At 40.3% G+C, this 22,302-nt stretch overlaps 1 protein-coding gene across 3 annotated transcripts in view; it reads right to left on the bottom strand.

Moving 5' to 3' along the window:
- The window catches only part of RABGAP1L (RAB GTPase activating protein 1 like), a 689,292-nt gene extending 676,788 nt beyond the window's left edge, over nucleotides 1–12,504 (bottom strand). For all 3 annotated transcript variants that reach the window (XM_058540018.1, XM_058540017.1, XM_058540019.1), the window contains exon 1: nucleotides 12,362–12,504. The gene's annotated coding sequence lies outside the window, so the exon portion shown is untranslated. The remainder of the gene's footprint in view (nucleotides 1–12,361) is intronic.
- Nucleotides 12,505–22,302: the final 9,798 nt, after the last annotated feature.

The following is a 22,302-nucleotide window of genomic DNA, read 5'->3' on the forward strand; positions in this document are numbered from 1 at the left end:
GCTTCTTTTGATCAAAATGTGTACCATTTAAGTATAAAACATACTACAAACAGATTCAATAATAAATTTGGCACTAACTCAATTTTTTTCAAGTGACACACAAATTAAGATAAAATACTGTCATAGGAAAATATCTAAATTGTGATGATTTAACTTAATCTACTTTGGAAGATGCATAAAATAATTAAACTTTTCGGGGCCAGCCCGGTGAGGCAACAGTTAAGTGCACGCTCCGCTTCGGCAGCCCGGGATTCGAAGGTTCGGATGCTGGGCGCGCACCGACACACCGCTTGTCAAACCACGCTGTGGTGGCATCGCACATAAAGCAGAGGAAGATGGGCAAGGATGTTAGGCCAGGGCCGATCTTCATCAGCAAAAAAAAAAAAAAAAAAAAGAGGAGGCTCGGCATTGGATGTTAGCTCAGGGCTGATCTTCCTCACAAAAAAAACAATAATAATTAAACTTTTCACTGATCACATTTGAAGGTGACGAAGTAAAGACACTTTAAGATTTATGGATAATTTTTAAAATCTTTAGAAGCAATATAGATTTTCAAATAAGATGAAAAAATTAACATTAGTCAGAAACTTCAGTTTCCAACTTTTCTATTAATTTTTGACACCGGCATACACAACAGCCTACGACTCCTTCCCAGCAAAACTATTTACCTTAAATCAATGCTAGGGACATTGGGCTCAGAGTACAAGATGTTTGTTTTCAGTCAATAATTCTGCTCTTTCTAAAAATCAGTTATTTTTAATACATGTATATATTACTTTCCCCGCTACAGTCAAGTTTCTGAAAGACATGGTTTACGCCTTACACTTCTTTACACTCCTCCACAGCACCAAACACAGTGCCTTGCAAACAGCAGAGACATAATGAAAAGGCAGATCCCACTAGCAGTTGCAGCATTATAGATCTCAACAGCACGTGGCATTAAAGCGGAAAAAAATACTTCATTCCAGAAATGTGTTAATACATTATCACAAAAGAACAACTCAACAGTCCATAAGTCTTGAATAAACTGGATTCAGCTCAACGAAAAACCATTCTCTAATCAAGTAAGTAGTTTAGTATTGTAAGCATTTTAATAACTAAAAAAAAAAAAAAATACCACCTGCCTGGTTTATGAGGTTTTAAGCCCGAATACAGATATGCCACATCTGATCCAATCTGGTTCCACCTGTAAGCCTTCACATAAAGGTCCTCCCCATCCACGTCTTCCATTTGAGGTCAAGAATGTTGGTGCTCAATTTCTGCCATTTCTGCCATTGCCACTTCTGCCAATTCTCCCTCACCCTATTTCTTGGTTTGCTGCTGTCAATTAACGTTACTAATAAACAAGGAATAGTGAGGATTGTGGCTTGGTAATAAGGCCGAGAATACCTGCCATGTATGTAGCACCTTCCATACACCAGGCATCTATTTTCTTTCTTAAATTTTACAGAGTCATGAGGTATTTCATTGTACAGATATATATACCCAGAATTAAGGTTACTTACCCAAGGTCACACAGCTGGTAAGCCTGGCAGATTCAGGGTTCTTTCCTCCCCAAGAAACAGATCAATAACAATCCCATTATAAAAAGGCCAAGGTGATGGCAGTAAGAGGCACAGCCACCAATACAAGTGAACAAGGGCAGAAAGCAGCAAGTCCAGGAAAAGAAACTCTACAATCTTTTCCACCTACTTTAAACCCACTGCCACCATAACAATCACAAGCTTGACAAGGGCTGGAGAAAGTTTTGCAGGCTGGTAATCTAATTTAGAGACAAAATAATTTGCTTCCATCTAGCTCAAAGACTGTATTTTTATATATTAGTTATTATTCATTTTAAGAGATTTTCATTTAATAAAGTTAATGATAGACAAATACATAGATCCAATTCAGCTCTATCATACTCTACAAATTCACTTAAAAAAGTATTACTGAAAGTCCTACTAAGTGCCAGACACAAGAAAGAAAGGAGGAAACATGAGAACTTAACTGTGCGCCAGGAACTGTGCTATGTCTCCTCTACATTCATGAACTTATTCAAGATAAATAACTCTATGCAGTAAGTACTATTAATCCCATTTTACAGATAACTTCCCCAATGCCACACAGAGCCAAGATTCAAACAAAGGGTAAACCAATTTCAGAGTCCTAAACGAAATAGTTTTTGCTCTTGAAAAGCCTATAGTCTAATGCAGAAACAAACAAGTTACAATATGATGTTATTAGTATCACAGGATGGAAGGAAAACAGGACGCTCTGATAGCACATATGAGAGATTTCTAACCAAGCCTACAGTCTCAGTGAAGGCTTTCAAAATAATGCTATCTATGCTAAGACCACAACTACAAGCCATTCAGGATAGAAAGACTATCTGATCCACACTCTCAAAAGTGATCCACGCTCTCAAAAGTACATAGTACCGAAATGGTGAAGAACCCTAACTCTGATGTCTTATAGAAGCAAAATATTTCTAGCCAATGTTATATAGCAATCACTGTGCTGCATATGCCTTCATAAATGTACTATGTAGACCATATAGTTAACCTTTTCTTGGTAAGAGAGAACATGACAGTATACTATACTATTAGATAACCTAAAGCTAATTAGATTGTGCAAGGCTGTTTTCCTTATACTATCTATGGCTTTCAGATTTTGTTTTTATATACATAGTTTTTCCTATTTTCTTCACTGCTATCATATCAGCAACTCACTGTCCTGTTATCAGTACATCTATTTATGATAGCATCTTGCAACTTCTAAATTATGCCTCCTTCTCATCTGCCACCTTAGAAACCACAAGCATCATATATAAAATAAAAATAAGATCTCAGTGAGAGCTAAAAATTACTTATAAAAATGACACCTACTTTGGGGTTTTTGCAATATTTCAGAGAGATGAGGAGCTGCCACTGGGTCTACATAGATGAAGAGTCAACAATTTCAAATTTTCATACTTCTATCTAAAATGTCTCTCTTGTCTCTTTTAAACTCAACTCAGATATTCCAAGTATCCCTACCTGAAACCCTGGACCAGGTTACACTACCCTCTGAAGCTTTCCTCTAAGACACATCCTATGCTGCCCCATCCTTGCTACACTCCACTGTATTTATATGTTTCTCCAATACAACCGTCAGCTCCTTAAGAATCTCTTACCTTTGCTCCTCTAGCACTGAATCCATACTCTGCCTTATAAATGCTTGTTGAATAAAACAATGTCAGAGAATGAAACCAACTGTATAAAGAACCATAAAGCCATAACACTCCATACAATAAAAACGACCTTTCACACTCATAACGATATTAACTTTCTTCTAAAAATACACACTGAGGAAATCTAAATTTAAGGGCAAGTCATAAGAAAAGTATTAAGTACAAGCATGTGACAACATACTACTAAGCTGTTTTACTCACCATACCCTCAAAAAAGTCTTTTTATCTTGATGGGGGAAGCAAAAATACATACTGTATTTTTCTGAGGCAACTATATAATTTTGTTCATCCTAAATGCAAAAAATTGACATTTAAAGAATAGTGACTGTTGATGATCCAACTAAAATAAAAAAGTTATTTTGGGCATATCTAGCTATTCTGAGGTATTAGAATAGGAAAAAAGTCACCCATTACAAAGACTCATAGATCCTCGATGTTGGAAGGATCTTAGAGGTCACCTAATGTTATGTACATATACTCCTCCTCATTGCAGAAAGAATTCAGGTTGCTAGAGATCATGAAATCCACTTTTGTGTGTGTGTGTGTGAAGAAGATTAGTCCTGAGCTAACATCCATTGCCAATCCTCCTCTTTTTCCTGAGGAAGACTAGCCCTGGGCTAACATCCATGTCCACCTTCCTCTACTTTATTGGGACACCGCCACAACATGCCTTGACAAGCGGTGCATAGGTCTTCGCCTGGCATCCGAACCCATGAACCCGGGGCTGCCGAAGCAGAGTACTCAAACTTAACCACTACGCCACGGGGCCAGCCCCCATCCAATCCACTTTTTATTCACTACACCCCCACATTTCTGCCCTCCTTTGCCTTTCACTCACTGACTCTCTGAACTCACACAAAATATGTCTTCTACTTTGCAGATATCAGCCTTTCAAATATTCATTTTTTAACATTTTATGGTATTAGTGATTACAAAGTAATCTATGTGCTTATCTATTTCAAAGATTTCTTTGGCTTCTCAAAAATTATCCAGTAAAATGAAAACACCAGGTGTTCTTTTGTAAACCTTACTCTTTTTTATTCTCATAACCACTCTATGAAATAGGCAAAGCAAGTATCATCATCCCCATTTAAACAATCATCAATATAGAGTAATAGTTGAGAGTCACTATGAGGCAGATTTAGGAGCAAGAGAGACCTGCCTTTTAAGAGCTGTGTGATCTTAAGCATGTTACTCAACTTCTCTAAGCCTGCTTCCTCATCTACAAACTGGGACTATTATAATAGTTCCCACCTCATACAGTTATTGTGAAGATTAACTAGATAATGCACATTATCTTATAAAATAACTAACATATAAACAATTAATATTAGTTCATCATTGTTATCATCATTGTTATTATGCAAAAAGAAAAAACCGCAAATCATTTATTTCTTCTGAATCTCACGGCAGCACTAGATCAAGAACAAAGGTCTTGTGTTCTACCTACATTATCTTCCACAAAACCAAAAAATGTTTTTAGTCATTTGCAGCTTAATAACTATTTTTCCCCTCTCCCAGCCCTTCGCCAACCAAAATTTCTAGAATCTACTATTATGATCCTCTTCCAAATGAAATTCTCAAAAGTACAAAGATCGCTAAAGCTCTAATTTAGAAACATAAATTATCAGTGGAACAAAATCAAGTTCCACTCCAATTAGCATGCAAACGTAACGAAATGTATAAGCAAAATGGGAAGTATCACACTAACTGCTAAACAAACCGGCTCCTCTAACTTAGTATTATTAGAGTATCTTTTAAAAACTTTATCTGGTATCTTTAAATGGCAAAGACTGCGATTTTATTGTTTGTAAAACCAATTACAACAGGAGAAACCCGTTTCATCTATCAAAACAACTGAAAATGTTAACAAGAAATATAAAACGCATGTCAGAAATTTAAAAAAAAGAAAAAAACTTAGAGGCCTAGACTCATTAGTAAAAAATTAAGCTACATAACTCATGTATAAAAATTTTATAGGTTCACTTGTACTGGCAAATAGGTGGTCCCAGGATTTGAATAATAATATCTCATTTCATGTTTCCATTAACTTTACCGGGAAGCTTGGGTTAGTGTCAGAGTAAATTCTAGAATATTGAGGGGAAAAAAAATAGATGGAGGAAAGAAGACATTAAATGAATTACAATTCAGTACCAACTTGATAGGCAGCAATACATCTTTGCACAGAAAGATTAGGACAAAGGCAAATCAAAACATTAGTCCAAACATGACCATAAACAGCAGGGCAAACAGGAGACGAAGATTTAAAATGAAAGAACACAGTTCATGAGAGAAGAGCTTTGTGGAAACAAAACAATAAAGGAATAAGATTTGATGGCAAATAGCTGCTGAAATAACAATATTACTATAAAACAACCTAAGAAACCACATTGTCTGCCAGTATATCTACTGACTCCCTTCAATGATTAACTTTTCACTAAAGTGTAATCTATTAAAAAAGTGTCATATGAAGATAAATTTACTACAGAGAAATAAACTACTCAAGTAAATACCTAATAACCACTCTAACAACCATTTGCATTTATATAATGCTATTAGCAGAGGGCCTCAAAATGACAAATACATCTTGAAGCACGGAATAAATACTCTATATGGTTTATCAAAAACTAGTGTTATATGTCTCTTAAGCCTTAAAAACTGGAAACCACAAGTTTCTATTTTTTCTAAAAATGGTGTTTGTTATTTGCATTCTCTGTAGTAGAAGTCTGATTTTAAAGTCCTCTAAATTTGATTACTGCTAATAATGAGGGCAGAATATGAGTGTATACATGGGGCAGAATATGAGTGTATATGTGGGGTAGGGGAGAGGTTGAGAAACCCTTCATTGGTACATGAATGAATTCTACACTAGCCTTTCAAAATGTGCTCCTTTCCTGGAAATCTGGCATACAAAAAAAAAATCCCTTCGGGTTTGCATTACTTTCATATTTGTGAATATTGCACAATAGTCTTCAAAGAGCCAGACACTTGTTTTCAGTCATTTGCCAAATAGACTGTATTTTCACCACAAATTCCAACAACTAATGGGTGGGTGTGTGGGTGGGTGGGTGGGTGGGTGTGTGTGTGTACATACATACAAACATACATCTATGTGTAGGTGTGTACCTTACAAAATGTTTGCATAGTTAAAATTAAGGACATCACATCACACTATGTACCTCAAAAAATGATGGTAGAAAATTTGGAAGGATTCTAAATAAACTCAATTTGTGAAGCCTAACACATCTAAAAACACCACCTCTGTGTTGACATGATTAGCTACTCCATTCAACTGCTGTGAGGTATCTGAGGCATGCTGCATCTGAACTCTTATCACCTATTTGGGGTGTGCTGTCTTGTGGAGCAGTTCATATGAAACTGCTGAAACCTTCTAAAATGACAGGACACTATACTTTACATTTCAGAAGCTTAAATAAATGAGAAAAACAGTATGGCAAAGACACAATTCATACCTATTTTGGAACCATAGCTCATCGAAAAATTCTTTGTCAACCATCCAGAAGTAGCCCAGCTTTTTACCAACCAAGCAGCTGTTTACTACAGCAACTTCATTACCAAGATTACCAAAATTTTCCACACACTCCCAACAGTCTCTGTATGTGTTGTTACCTGGGCAACACTCTAAAAGGGCTTTTATCTTTATAGAACTAGCGGGTCAAAGAAAAGTAAAGCTCTTCAAATTGTGCATCACTTCAATTAGAAGCAGTAAGTGTGAAATCATCAGCAGAGAGAAAACCTTGAGAACTACCACCAGTGCTTCCATTTGATTAACAGACACAACTTACTGTCATTTATCTTCATTTCGAGCCACCTAGTTCCCCTGCGGAACAAGGCAAGCTCCATCCAGGACTTCAAAACATCCTGTCATACAGGCTGTCAACCACATAAATGCTGAAATCCAAAGCACTTCTTTGAGCAAAGAATCTATCAATCCCTCAGGACTGGCCGTGGTATGAAATACCCTGTCTTGCTGCTGCCCTAAATTCTGAAAGCTAGTCAGCTCAGTAGTACATCTGTATAAGGTGTCTTTCTGCCTGAACCAGTCAGACCCGTCTCCAAAAACTAAGATCCAGTCATTTAGAAATCACATTTTAGAGGGCACTTTGAAAAGACTTTCAAAACTGCTTCCTGCTCTGCTACAGCAACTTGATGTTGTCTGTTTGGCAAAACAAAAAATAATGGTGTCTCCTTACAAAGAAAACATTTTCCCTTTCTAACAGTTTTAGGATGGGTAAACTCAAAGTTGTTTCCCTAACACTACTAATTTTTCCCTTCAACTTTTACTCTAAGTGCTCTCTGGGTCATATTCTAATAAGGAGCACAGCATATAAAGCTTAGTTAATGTTAAGAAGTACTAGATGACTCCAGATTCAAAAATGAAAGATAAACTGAAAAGCAGAGAGGAAAACTGGCATTCAAGGCTCTTCACCATCTGGTACTAATGACTCTTTCTTGCCTAGCTCCTTCCCTCTATGCCTTTGATCACCCTGGCCCCTGGCCCAGAAAGGCCTTTCCCTTTATACTATTTGTCTTATTTCAACATGTCCAAATCCTACCCATTCTTCAAAGTATGGTTTAAATGTCACCTCTTCCCTTATCCTTACAACTAAAAGTAATCTCTCTCTTCTCTCTCTAAACTCTTGTAGAGCCTTATCTTTATCTCTTCACCACACATTACTTTCTGCCTTATGTTATCTTTGTTTCCATATTTAATCCCCCACATATGCATAAAGCCCTCAGGGTCATGGTTCATGCTTTATTCATCTCTATTCAAAGTGCTTAAGACAATGTCTTGCAAACATTAAGTACTCCAATTGAGTTACATGAATGGGTTGGGTTAGGAGACAAGAGAGGTCCACTAGAAACAACTCCAGATCAGGAGTCCAGATATCTGGCTTTGCTAATAACTAGCTATATGACCTTGAACTTTAATCTTTTAGTTTGTTCACCTGCAAAGTGAAGAAGGTAGACTAAACCAGTTTTTAACAATAGGCTGTTATCCATTAGCGGGTTGTAAAATCAATTTGGGGATCAAAACCTAGTTGTTGTTTTTTTAATGAAATAGAATAGAAAATATCAAAGTGAGCTGTAGGCGGCGGTATGCTGCACATGTTTAACAACTGGCTATCCAGAGAGGGGTAAAAGCCCCGAATTGTACCATTTGCTGATTTCCCTAAATACTCCCACCACGGCCAATGTCAAGCTACCAATATGTCACTGAACGTGGAGCTAGGTGGGAAGACAAAGGCACAACAGCTCTTGCAAACCAATATGATGAGCCAGCTCCAGCAAGGACCTGAAAAGATAAGTATTGTTTCGCCAAACTCTTCTTTGAACTTTTTGTGGGTGTTGAATCAGGGTATAAAATTTATTTCTTACTGTGAGTCACATTCAAAACAGTTTAACAGACGTTCAGCTAAACAATCTCCTAGTCTCTTCCATGTGTACTACACAATGCAATAAATCTTACTGTTGGTTAAATATGTAGTCTCTTCACCACCACAATTTATATTTCTTTTCAAAAATGAGAGTAACAGAAATGCCTATTAATATTACCAGAAGGCAAATGACAGGGAGTGAAAATTTGCCTTAGGAAGTATCAGCAAGGAGCCAAGGTTCTCAGCCTTTGTTCAGCCACACACACCTGAGGGACACAACACATTCCTACTAGTAGCAATGGCTCATTTAGCAAAGAGTTAGGGGTGTGAGGGAGAGAGGAAGAGGAAACCTACAGTATGGAAAAAGATCCAAGTAACTGTGATATTTGTGCCCATGTCCTCACCCCACTGAGAACCTGGGGACAAAGAAAACCAGTGCTGTAAAAAAGTAAATTTCCATACCTGATGTTGCCCAGCCAAATTCTCCATCACAAGCTTGCATCCCTCAACAAGCCCTCCGTTACTGAGAATTCCCTACTAGAATTAAGTTTTTGCCACAGACTAGCGACATGTTGAATTTAGAGTAGGCAAGGGGAAAAACAGCACAGCAGTGGTTAGACCTGATATTCTAGGAAAATCAGGCTTTTATTGAAAAAAAATATATTCTTATTTTTTTCTTATTTAAGCTTACTAAATTGGGTAAGGAGAGGGGAAGTTTCTTGAATATATTTTTGGCTGTACTATGTCTATCACAACATGGTCTGTAACCAGATTTTTCATGAGTGTTTATAAAGAATTGTGTTTTCTATTTTTAAGGCTATTTAGAAAACAAGAAGGCTCAGAATTTCAAACATACTAATAATCTTAGCCCAAATCTAATTCTAAGTCAACTGAATACGTCTAGAAGTTTCCAAGGAAAATCCCCAAAAATTACACCAAAAAACACCAAAAGATGACAAAAAGGAGTCAGCATGAACACAAACTTGCTATCCTCAAACAATTATGGCATCCTATCTGTTGAAGGAGTGCAATATGGAAAGCAAATGAAGTATGAAAAGGAGAACGTTGAGATACAAGTTCTCCTTAATTCCATTAACTCTTCCTTATTAGGGTCCACTGATGTTCACATACTTATACCTAATTTCAAATACTGACCATAAAGTGAAATTCATTTCCCACTCTGAAAAGCCAAGAGTCAAGTCAAGCAATGTCTTTCTCCATGCTCACAATATTTAACCTCTTTCCTTAAAAACTGAGTATGTGTTACCATAACTCAGGCTCAAGTCCGTACTTTCTCTGCCTCCACTGTTTGTGGTGGCAAATGCTCATAAGACTATCTCCATAAGAGAATCCTGAGCTGTCTTTGCAGTATCAGAGGCTGGAATAGCCTTGGGCTGCTGGTCAACCTCAGACCCAGTGGCTGACCTAGTTATATAAGGCAAGAGCTATACATGTGTAGGAACTCATCAAAACTTGTGAGAGACAGCAAAAAAGCTCTGTGCCTGGGACTCTCATAGGCTACATATCTACTTCATCCTCCAAACACCCTCTATCCAGCCATAATCATCCCCACACCACTTCAAAACAATGGTAGACTGGAATGCAGACCCAGTTCTACACCCTCTACACAAGAAATTTTTGCTACTTAGCTACTACTCTCTTCAAAGTTAATCTCTAGAAGCCTGGCTATCTCCCACTCATAATATTTTTACTTGGCACAACAGAATTCCTTCTTTTGACTACTCCAAAAGAATGGATAAAAGGACTTTCAGCTTTAATGCTGTATCATCTGAGTTCAAATAAATATACAGTAATTGAACAAGTTCAAGTTTGGGCTGAGGCAAAGAAAAAAATTTTAAGTACAAGTTTTTAGAAGTCACAAATTTAGAACTGGTGAGCTGATAAACATGAAAACTCTGTTTCACATGCCTAATAAAATTGTCATTCAAATAAAAAACATAATAAAAAATCACTAGAATGAAAAGAAAATTATCTGAAACAAGTAGCAAAGGAACAAAAATTCGCAGAATATCGCAACTATAACATATAAAAATTCCCATCAAATAACTCGGGCCAAAAAAAAAAAAAAAAACACTTCATACATTTACAGTCACACCTTTTTACGTTGGTTGGTATATTCACTCCATACCCCAACAGTACTGGGACCTACTACCTTGTTTCCAGCTTTCGAGAATACGATGTAGGCTACATAATACGTTCACATATAAGCACTGCCCAACTACATCCACTTCTCCCCAAATGACTTCTTAATACATAATATCAGAGCACATTTTGAACTGATTTAATATAGATACCAGTCTAACTCAGAGTCTCAACGAACTCCCCAAGCAGGTGAGCATTTAATACAACTTGGTGATAATGTATACATTAAATTCATCTGGTCTTTCTCCTTTGCAATTTCATTGTCGGTTTCATATGGGACTCTCTATTGAGATAATGAATCACAGGCCAGTTTTCCAGTGCTAGCAGCTCATGGACCAATATTTTCCATGGATGAAATCCACTTCCAATTTGACCACAAGGAAACTTCGTCTTTGTATCTTCTGACATCATCGTACTGGATATTCTACAGAAGTGCAGCAGAAGGCAATTATAAACACTATTATGAGTAAAGTCAGAAGGTATTCATGAAATTATGTTTTCAGAATTGCAACAAGCAATACCTACCTCCCACCACGTACAAGAAAATTTAAATGTATTAAAAATCCCTAAACCTTCCAGTACCAAAAATCCAGGCCTTGAAATCAGTTTCCAAACAGCACTGAAATCCGTCAAGCAAGCAAAAGTTCTCCTTACCATCAGTGTAGTGAGGTTGGCTTTTCTCCTCACTTGCATGAAACCACCAATTCTGCAAGTGACCACCTAAATTTTAGTACATTGTCTAAAGTAATTCTATCTTAGAGATCCAAGGAGAACACAGAAGCACGTGGACACATTGCCCTGAGATCACAAACTGACCCTGTCAGTCCAGTCCCCGAGCACCCTGCCACCTCCCGCTGGCCAGTGGCCCCTTTCCACATGCTGACGCACTGCCCAGCCCTGCACCGTTGGCGACCAGTGCAAAGTACTAGCCCAGTCTCAGAAACTTTGACTCAGTTATCCAGACATCGAGCACCCACAACCTGGATGGGGGTGTCTGTCATGGCCAAGCGGTCAACTTTCAAGCGGGGAATTCCTTGCAGGTAGAGATCTGCCCAGGACGCAGCCCATCCCAGACTGCAAAACCACAAGCATCAACAGTAGGAGCGGAGCAAAGTACCGGGCGGAGACACAGGGAGGGCGAAGGCGAGACACGGTCACGAACAGAGAAGCCCAAGGGTGGGTAAGAAAACACCCTAACCACACGTCCCCCGGACGCGGGGCTGCTGGGACTGCGAACCCGGCAGCAGCCACAGAGCAGCAGCGGGCGGCGGAGGCGGCGGCAATGTCATGAGGGCAGAGCTGGCGGCGAGCGCCGAAGTCAGCACCCCGCCCCCAGGTGAGGGGCGCCGACCCCGCCCGCCCACCCGCCGGAGCCGCGAGGAGCGGCCACCCGGAGAACCGCAGGGTACACGAGGGGACGGGCAGTCTCGAACCCGCCCCGTGCCCGCTTCCCGAGGTCCTCTCGCATCCCGACCCGGGCCGGCCCCCACCTCGACCCTCCCCCGGCTGAGCCCCGGAGCCAGCACCTCCGGCCCGGCCCACGGCTCCCGGCTGCCCGCCCGCCCCTAGGAGGCCGCCCTGGCCTCACCTCCTCACGTCTCCGTGGGCAGGGCCGGAACAACTCTGCTAGGCGTCCGCGTCCCACCCGCCACCCCGCGCTCTGCGGCCGGGCCCGTCCCGTTCACTCCGCGGCGGCCAGAGCCCTGGGAGGGCGGAGGGAGCGGAGAGCGGAGGAGGACCGCCCGGCAGGAAGAAGCGAGGGAGGGGCGGGCCGAGGAGGAGGCGAGGGAGGGGCGGGCCGAGGAGGAGGCGAGTCGGAAGCACGCGCGTCCGGGCCCCTCGGCGCAGCGTGCGCGCTCCTAAGAGCTGAGGCGCCGTCTCTGCCTCCGGCGGCGGCGCGCAGGCGCGTACACGTGCCTGTCTGGCAGCTTTTGGGCGGGGGCGGGGCAGTGAAAACCTGACAGAACCTGGGTTGTTGGGGGAGGGACCCGGGACGGGGCGAGAGGTGCCCGCGGCTCTTCAGAACCTCCCGGGAGGGTAACCGCGCCCGTGAGCCAGCCCGCGCGGGCACGCTGAGGGGCGGCCCCGAGCCCTGAGCGAGGTGGTCGGAAGCCCTGCCCGGCGGTCCCTGAGTTCTTAGATAATTCTGAGGTTGGGGCGCTTGTTGTCTTGTTCATAAACTTGGTTTACATATTATCATTCTGAATGGGCAGTCATTCTCAGGGCAGTCACCTTAAAGTATGCTAACTCTTCTCGCCAGTTACTCCTTTCTGTGCCTCTTTCAAGGTGTCTTGTGTGCTTAGGAAGCGCTTCCTGGTTGGTTCGTTCTGTGGGACTCGGGAGAGATTGAGGAGGGAAATAACCCGCGGAGAATGAACAGGAAACCGCTAAGCACGATTCTGTATTTATATGAAGAAAACCTGCCCTCATTTGCACCTTTTTATACTTTGGGCTAATAAATTTGGGGGTACAAGCTAAGAGAGAAAATAAAACAACTCTTTTTCCTCAGCAAGTATTATACTGATCCTTGAACTGTGGCTATCTTTCTTCCTAGATCCTGCAGCCAGAAATGACCTGTAAATTTTCCCAATTTCCTTAGCACTTTGTTTCTACAAGTTCGTGGCACCTAATATATTCAACCTTATCTAGGTAAATCTGTGCAATATTTTATCCCCCTAGAGAATCCTTGAGAACTTGCTTCACTCATTTTTATATCTTCCATGATGCCTGACTTATAGAAAGTACTCCATAAATGTTATTGTATGAATAAGTAAATATAAGTGCAGCCGGAGTTAAGTATATGTCCAGTAATTTGATCTCTAGAATGACTGCTTTAGTTGACATTCTCCCTCTGTCCCACTTTAATTCCCCTGCACTCATTTCCCCACCGAGATCTAGATCCAAAAACTATGCTGAGAAATATGATGTTTATCCAAAGAGTCCTTTCTCTCAAGTTCTTTTTTTTTTCTTTTTCCTAATTTAAATGTCTACAGATGCTGGCACATATCAAGAGTGTTGCAGCTATGTTATTTCCCCTACCTGATGGGCTCCTTCCCAGAAGGTCCTTTATTAACCTCTGTATCCCAAGAGTCTACCTAGCTCTGGACCTGATCAATAAATGCTGGAAGTTTGATATTTAATAAAGTTAGGGTTAGAGTATCTCAAATTATCTGTTGATTTCCTGAAACATACGGTATCTATTAATAAATAAGCCAACAATAGGTACTGAGCCTCTATTAAATAAAGTACTAGTCAAGTTACACTGGGCACCATGAGGAAGTCAACAGATGAAAAAGCCATAGTTTCTGCTTTCTGATATCCTCTAAGTGGAGAGAAGATTTTGACAAAAAGGGCAACACTGTGGTAATTATCTGCACTCAAAAGAAACTTAGGCAAAAAAAGGAAATACATTTTTTTAAATGGTAAGTCCAAAATAAATTTAGTGTTCCCCAAATTCAGTTCCATATGTCTCTGAAAGCAATAATAATGGCCACCATTGGCTCTTGCCAATTAATTCTTTTATTAAAGTGGAGCATAACATCTAAGTCACTATTAAAGGTAGGATCAATCCATGTGCCAGCTTGTTACAAGGAAAAGGAAAACTCTGTCCCATGGCTACATGTCACACTTCTAATCACCAGGGGTCATTCTGTAAAACTGAATTGTTCCTCACAATAGAACCTAGATAAGAGATGTCACAAGAAAACCTAGCTAAGAGACAGTGAAGGTGATTTGGTACAAGCTCATCCTTACCACCAGGAAAACAATTCTAAGTACATGCCAAAGAATTAATAACAAAACATTCTTATAATGTGCGCTGCTCACTTCTCTCCCCACTATGGCTTCCTTTCCATTAAACATACCCTAGCAGCCCTGGTCCATGGAAAGACTGAAGCTCTCGCTTGGGGGAAGGTGTTATAAAATATTCTAGCATGATTCATAACTTGACAGAAACTGATGGTTTAGGTCCCGATCAAACTCACAAATACGTTTTGTTTAAGCACCTGCATGGTGCTTTAAAAAAATTAGCCAAGGGCCGGCCTGGTGGCGCAGCGGTTAAGTTCAAGAGCTCCACTTTGGTGGCCTGAGGTTTGCAGGTTGGATCCTGGGTGCGGACTGATGCACTGCTTGTCAAGCCATGCTGTGGCCGTGTCCCATATAAAGTAGAGGAAGATGGGCACGGATGTAGAGGAAGATGGGCACGGGTGTAGAGGAAGACCGGCACGGATGTAGAGGAAGATGGGCAAGGATGTTGGCCCAGAGCCGATCTTCCTGAGAAAAACAGGAGGATTGGCAACAGATGTTAGCTCAGGGCTGGTCTTCCTCCCACACACACAAAAATATTAGCCAAGTTAAAAGTCTGAAGATTTCACATGCATTCCGTGCTTCTCTTTAACAAGTGGAAGATTTGGTAACAGTGAACTTACGTTTTCACATAGTGACAACCAGCTGTAGGACATGTATTCTCTCTTTTCCCAAAGTTTCTACATTCCCTATTGTACCTTACACTGCCCTGTTTCCCTCATGTAGGTCTGCAGCTCCCAATTTAAAATATTGTAGGGCCGGCCTGGTGGCACAAGCAATTAAGTGCGCGCGCTCCGCTGTGGTGGCCCGGGGTTCGCCGGTTTGGATCCTGGGCGCGCACCGTCGCACCACTTGGCAAGCCATGCTGTGGCGGCGTCCCATATAAAGTAGAGGAAGATGGGCACAGATGTTAGCCCAGGGCCAGTCTTCCTCAGCAAAAAAAAAAAAAGAGGAGGATTGGCAGATGTTAGCTCAGGGCCAATCTTCCTCACTAAATAAATAAAATATCATAGTATCAAAAAACTGGAAACAAGTTAAACATTGAACAAAATGGAAGTTTAAACTGTGGTATTTAATGTGGTAGAAATATTATATTGCTTTTATAATGGGCATTATTGGTTGATTCTGTAGCATGTGTTTCCACCCCTCTGCGATTGTGAGGCAGCTGATGATTTGAATGGCGGTAGGCCCAGCTCCAGCTCCAGAGGTGGCACTAATTGATGTACATAATCAGCCTGATCCCATCTTCATCTGACTCTGTCAGAATTCATGGATAGACACTGACACAGGTCTAAATTGATGCAGTCATAAGGAAGGCTGGATCTCGTGTTTGTTAGGAAAAAGTGCTGTCTCTCTTACTCTGGCTGGTGTGGTGGGTGGATGTGAGTCCCATAGTTACTGCAGCCACTTTGCTGCTATGAAGGAAGCCAGCCTGAGAATAAAGCTGACGCATGATGGAAGAGCTCAAACCCAGCTTGAAGCCTACCCCTGCCTTTGGATTCCCTGAGGACTGTGACCTCAAGTTCTGTTGAAGTCCTTGCCACAGGCCTAGAATTTAGATTTTGGACATATGAGAAATATTCCTTAAATACACATGTTTTGCAGAAAAGCAACTTGAAAAGTTACAAATACATTCATAGTAAAGGGAAGAAAATTACCACTTTCCTCTTCTGAGTCAAGGGAAATCCACACCCTCTCCACCACCTCCCACCCCTCCCCCAAGACATTTTTTTAGTCCCTTTTCCCTTTGCCACATAAAAATTAAGCAGAAAATTTGAAAAAAAAGATTTATGTCTAAGTTTTATGAGTCTAACATACAACTCATTGAGAATTATTAAATGACAAACACTGTTGCTTTAGAATGTATTAAAAGGTTCCTAACACTTTCTCTAACACCTCCAATTTCAGGAAGATTCTTACTACTCTTTAATTCTTTGATTTGATGACAATAACAACGTCTTGTGGAAGGTCATTAGTTTATGATATTTTTACCTATCTACATTATTGCTAATAATTTCAAACTTCATAGCAGATTCCAAGTTTTAGGATTTTTTTGTGTGTGTGTGAGGAAGAACACCCTGAGCTAATGTCCATGCCAATCCTCCTCTTTTTGCTGAGGAAGACTGGCCCTGAGCTAACATCCGTGCCCATCTTCCTCCACTTTATGCGGGACTCCGCCACAGCATGCCCTGAGAAGCGGTGCATCGGTGCGTGCCCGGGATACGAACCCAGGCCGCCAGCAGCGGAGTGCGAGCACTTAACCACTATGCCATGGGGCCGGCCCTAGGATTATTTTTAATAAAAAGTGTTTCCTGTGATTATATTCATAATATCTTATTTCATAGGGTAGATGATGAGTAAATGGATGTTCAGTATGTTATTCTCTATGCCTTTTGGTATATTTATAATTGCATAATAATTTTTTTTGTTTTTTGTTTTGGTGAGGAAGATTAGCCCTGAGCTAACATCCATTGCCAATCCTCCTCTTTTTGCTGAGGAAGATTGGCCCTGGGCTAACATCCGTGCCCATCTTCCTCTACTTTATGGGACGCTGCCACAGCATGGCTTGACAAGTGGTGCATCAGTCCACGCCCAGGATCCAAACCTGCAAACCCCGGGCCACTGAAGCGGAGCACGTGAACTTAACCGCTATGTCACTGGGCCAGCCCTGTGCATAATAATTTTTACTATAATTCCACCATCACTTTGTGCCTTACTTTAGATAAATACCCTTCAATCTCTTTTATAGAAGTGACATCTCTCTCTTCTGTGCCCCACAACACCTGGTACATACTCTCTTAGAGCACCTATAACACTTTCTTACATTTTAAACTTTTCATAACTATCTATCTCCACCAGATTTTAGCTTTTTGAAACAAATATTAAGTCTTTTTCTTCCTAGTACCTAAACATTCAATAAATGTTTATTATATGAATGATTGAATGAATGAATGTATTCACAAATTTGTTTTAGAAGTTACTGAGATGCTTCTCTTCTCAATGAAAAAGAGAGCTTAAATAATATAACAAATTACTGAGTTTCCTGATAATTTATCATAAATTAGTCTTTCTTTGGTTGCAAGTGACAAAAATATTCTCTACGTAGAAAAAGCAAGCATTTAAAGAAAATTGTATCTACAGTACAATTAAGAATCTTTATCAATAATTCTACTTTTAGTAATCAATGTTTGACCTAGCCGTTTTATTAGAAGAAATATATTTAAGTCCTTATGCCAGTGACTCCTAACTGCTTGCCTCAACATCCATTTTCTGTTTCCACCTTAGTAACAGAAGCCCAAATTTATTCAAGATTAGAATGTGCATAGTTAAAAGACTGTAGTTCTTGGCCTCTCTTGTGGCCATGTATACTGGCAGAAGACAAGTAACAGAAATTTTCTTCAAAGAGAGAGAATGGGCTCTTCTCCTTTCTTCCTTCCTTCTACCTGGAACATAGATATGACAGTTGACTCTAGCAAACAACTTGAACCAGAACACACTGTAGGAATGGTGGAGTGATGAACTGGAAGGAGTTTAGGTCCCTGATGACTTTGTGGAACCTCCAACCCACCTGAAGTGCCAACTTCCAAACTTCTTTTATAGAGAATGAAACCTTGTATATTTAATCCATAATTATTTATTATTTTTGGTTTTACTCACTCCAGCTGAACAAATTCTAACTGCTGCTCTTACCTTAAACCTTATTTTAGGGTCATACTCTTTCTTAATTGATCCACATGACTTTAGAATAGAGAATTAAAATTATTTCATAATAATATGATTCCTTTAAAATTGAAATTCTTTATTTGGATCCAACATATCTAGAAGGGTAGCTGATACAGGAAGTTTGGATGAGAATTTCAGTAATTATTTTATCTTAATTACTATGGTTAAAAGGTATGTTTTAAGTCCATTTTGGTTGGATAATCTTTTTACTAAAAGTACACAGCATTTTTTCCATGCCTTAGGAAGATTGGACTTTTTTCTTTCAAATTTTACATTTATTTCTTCCATAAAGTTTGAATATTCTACACTCATTTATTTCAGGGTAGTACTGTAGTGATTGATGAATGAAACCAACACAGAAATTGTAAATTTTTTATTTTATAAATTTGGTTTTGCAATGCTTATTTCCTCCTAAGACTTGAACCTACAAATTCTGAAAGGTTTCCACTAACCGTACAGTGGAAAATCTGTGTATTTGTTGCATTGAGCTAGTATGAGTTGTGAGATATAGTCAAAACATAACTGTTCTCTTGACATTAATTCAGAGGGGTGAGTTTTTCCCCCGCCACTAAGATGAAAAGTCCAGCAAGTCTCATGACTTTTCTGCTCACTTATCTTGCAAGCGCTCTAAATCACAAAATTCAGCCTCAGTTTGACATTTAGAAAGGAAAGCCGTAGAGAAAAGGAATGTGGTTGGCTGCTTCTCTCTTTCCCACTTACTTTCTCCCCCACTCAGTAGCTGCTGCGATTGACTCTCTGGGTTGGAATACAGGGAGGGAAGAGGGAAGGGGAGCAGAAAGGTCTTACTTGGCTGGCACTAGAGTGAGATGACTTTATACTCTCTGGGACTGGCAGATGTTTAAAGCTAACTCCCTGTGGTGGGAACTTCTGTGAGCTCCTCAGAGACCGCATGCTTGGCCAATCAAGCCACAACTCCTCCAACGACTTCTGTGACACAGTCTATATATTTCTATTCCTCTTGCTGCCACTTCTCCCTTTTGTTGTTGTTAGTGCCGTCGAGTCATTCTGACTCCTAGTGAGACTGTGTACAGCAGAACTAAACCCTGCCTGGTCTTTTTGTGCCATCCTCTCACCTGTGCTATATCAGACAATGCTTCCCTGAACTACCAATGGCATAGCTTTCAGCATCACAGCAACACACAGCCACCACAGTATGACAACTGACAGATAAGTGGTGTGGTTCCCCAGGCCTCAGCTGTGAGAGCTCAGAATCTTAACCATTAGACCACCAGGGCTGGCCACTTCTCCCTTAGCCTCAGATTTTTTTATATATTCATGCTATACAGTTATTTCTGTTGGAGACATCTCAGGCAGTTCTCTTGGGCAGGAGTTAAAAAGATCTCTGGACTGGTTCTTTCCTCCCTGTGTGGCCCACATCCGGTCTGTGGGAAGCTTTATGCATCCTTTGTCCTGACAAACTCTGAAGGAGCTGACTGGTTCCAACGCAACTGGGAATATCCTCTCCAATAACAAAGAGCCTGCCAGGCCATCTCTTTCTGGCCTTCTAGATTTTCCTGGGGGAAGTCAAACATCAGTCCTTTATAACCCATCCTTCCCGCTATAGTTCTCTGAATAATCACGTAAGAATCCCCAATCTCTATGCTGAGGTGAAGGGGCAAGCACCCTCCCCTCCTTCACCCTAGTGAGAGGGGCATAGAGAAAGCATGGCTTTCTCTAAAGAACACCTCTGTCCTTTAGAGAATGCAGTCTCACTTTCCACTGTCTGACTCTTGTGGTTTTTAAGAACCATATAACCAGTGGAAATTTGTTTTGAAATTTTTGCTTGGTGGTCTAGTATTTTACTCTGAAAAATCATACCTACTGCACTGGAATGCTTCTGTTGAAATTCTCTGTGCAACCCCATTACATTTGTTACAGCTTCAGGATTCAGATAGCCAGGCTTCTCAGAGACATGTTTAACCAAGAGAAACTTAGCACAGTTTTCCAATAAATTATGCTTTAAAAAATAACTCCTTTATTAGAACAAAAAGAATACAGGGGCCGGCCTGGTGGCGGAGCCGTTAGGTTCGCGCGCTCTGCTTTGGCAGCCAGGGTTCACAGGTTCGCGGACCGTTGCACCGCTTGTCAAGCCATGCTTTGGTGGCCTCCCATATAAAGTAGGGGAAGATGGGCATGGATGTTAGCCCAGGGCCAATCTTCCTCAGCAAAAAGAGGAGGATGGGCAACTCAAGGCTAATCTTCCTCCCCCTCCAAAAAAGAACAACAAGAATACAAACTGAAAATAATAATCCACAAAGTAGTCACTTGTATACAAAGTAAAATTTGGTATTTTTCTTTCATTAACTTTTATCAATAGTTTCTTTGAATTCCTACATCCTTTTCCTTGCTCTACTGTGAATACCATCAGACCCAAGAAGCCTTCCTCTAACAAACCCTGAACTCGTCATCTCAGAGTAAAAAAATCTTTCAGAATATGTATTTGGCTGCAATCTTTAAAATCAAACACCTCTTTACAAATCAAAAGCTCTTCTATATGTGTGTGTAGCTGCTTCAGTTTGTAGAATAATTTCAATGACTGATTATATTACACAACTTGCTACTGAATTAGATTTCTACATATTTTAACTTTCTCTTCTAGCAAGACTTGCCTTTCTTTTTAAGTGGATAAGCAGAAAGAAGAAAAGAAAAAGTGTCAGCATATAATAGACTTGTGCTTGTGGCATGATTCCCTTATTACTTTTTTCTTTAATCAGAATAAGATATAACAAGCTTTACTTACCCCCCAAACTGCCTTTTGAGGGATATTACTTCAAAGACCTCCCCTTGCCTCTTGGTCAAAGTTTTCCATATCGTTTTCATTTAATCATTTTAATAGTAACCATTTCCATCCATTCATTGAGCAAATATTTATTGAGTACATCTTAGGTAGAAGGCATTGTTCTAAGAATTGAGGGTACAATAGTAAACATGACAGAAAAAGTCCAGGCCCTTATGGATACTTGTGGAAAATGCCAGCAGTTGATAAGTAAATAAATAGACATTATAATAGAATGTCAGGTGGTGATAAATGCATTGAAGAAAAATAAAACAGTGTAAAGGAATAGAAAGTTTAGATAAGGTTGTCAGGGATGGCCTCTCTGGGGAAGTGTGAACAGAAAACTTGACGGCATGTGAGTCAGTTAATACAAATGGCCTGAGATGGCAGAGTCTTTGGTGTGCTCTAAGAACAGCAGAGAAGCCAGTATGATTGGGGCCAGTGATTAAAGAAAAAGTGGTAGGAGATGAAATTGGGGCACAGCGAGGGGAAGCTAGTGGCCAAGATGATAGAAGACCTTGGAGACCATGGCCCATCTTTAGTGTGCACAACTTAGATCTTGTTCTATGTTGATGGAAAGCTATTTTGAGTAGAGGAGTGACAAGATCAGTTCTATGCTTTAAAAAGATCGATCTGGCTCCAGTGTTGAGAATTGAATGTAGAGAAGCAAGAGCAGAAACACGGAGATCAGTTAGAAAACTAGTTTGGAAGACCAGATAAAATGATGGTAGCTTGAAATTGAGTGGTAGTGGGAGAGGTGGAGAGAAATGATTGGATTCTGGGTGTATTTTTAAGATAGAGGCAACAGGATTTGCTGATGACCTGAGAGTTAAAGAAGAGTCAGGGCTGACTTCAAGAATTTTGGCCTAAGCAACTAAGTGAATGGTGGGAACACTGGGGCAGGGACAAATGGAGTTGGAGGACAGATATGTAATCTGAAGTTCAATTTTACATTTTAAGTTTGACAACAATTAGACAGCCAAGTGAAAATTTTGACTAGAAAATTAGATATATGATCTTGAGTGCAAGCTAGAGAGAGAAATTTGAGACTCATATAGATAGTTTTCTTTCTTTCTTTTTTTAAAACAATCTCAAACTTATAGGAAAGTTGCAAGTACAACACAAACAACTTCTTTCTTTAGTCATGTTGATTCAATAATGACCCAGTGAGAATGGTGACCCAACACTGCATCACCCCCTAATAT

The sequence above is a fragment of the Diceros bicornis genome, chromosome 4 (assembly GCF_020826845.1).
Source record: "Diceros bicornis minor isolate mBicDic1 chromosome 4, mDicBic1.mat.cur, whole genome shotgun sequence".
Taxonomy (NCBI): Eukaryota; Metazoa; Chordata; class Mammalia; order Perissodactyla; family Rhinocerotidae; genus Diceros; species Diceros bicornis.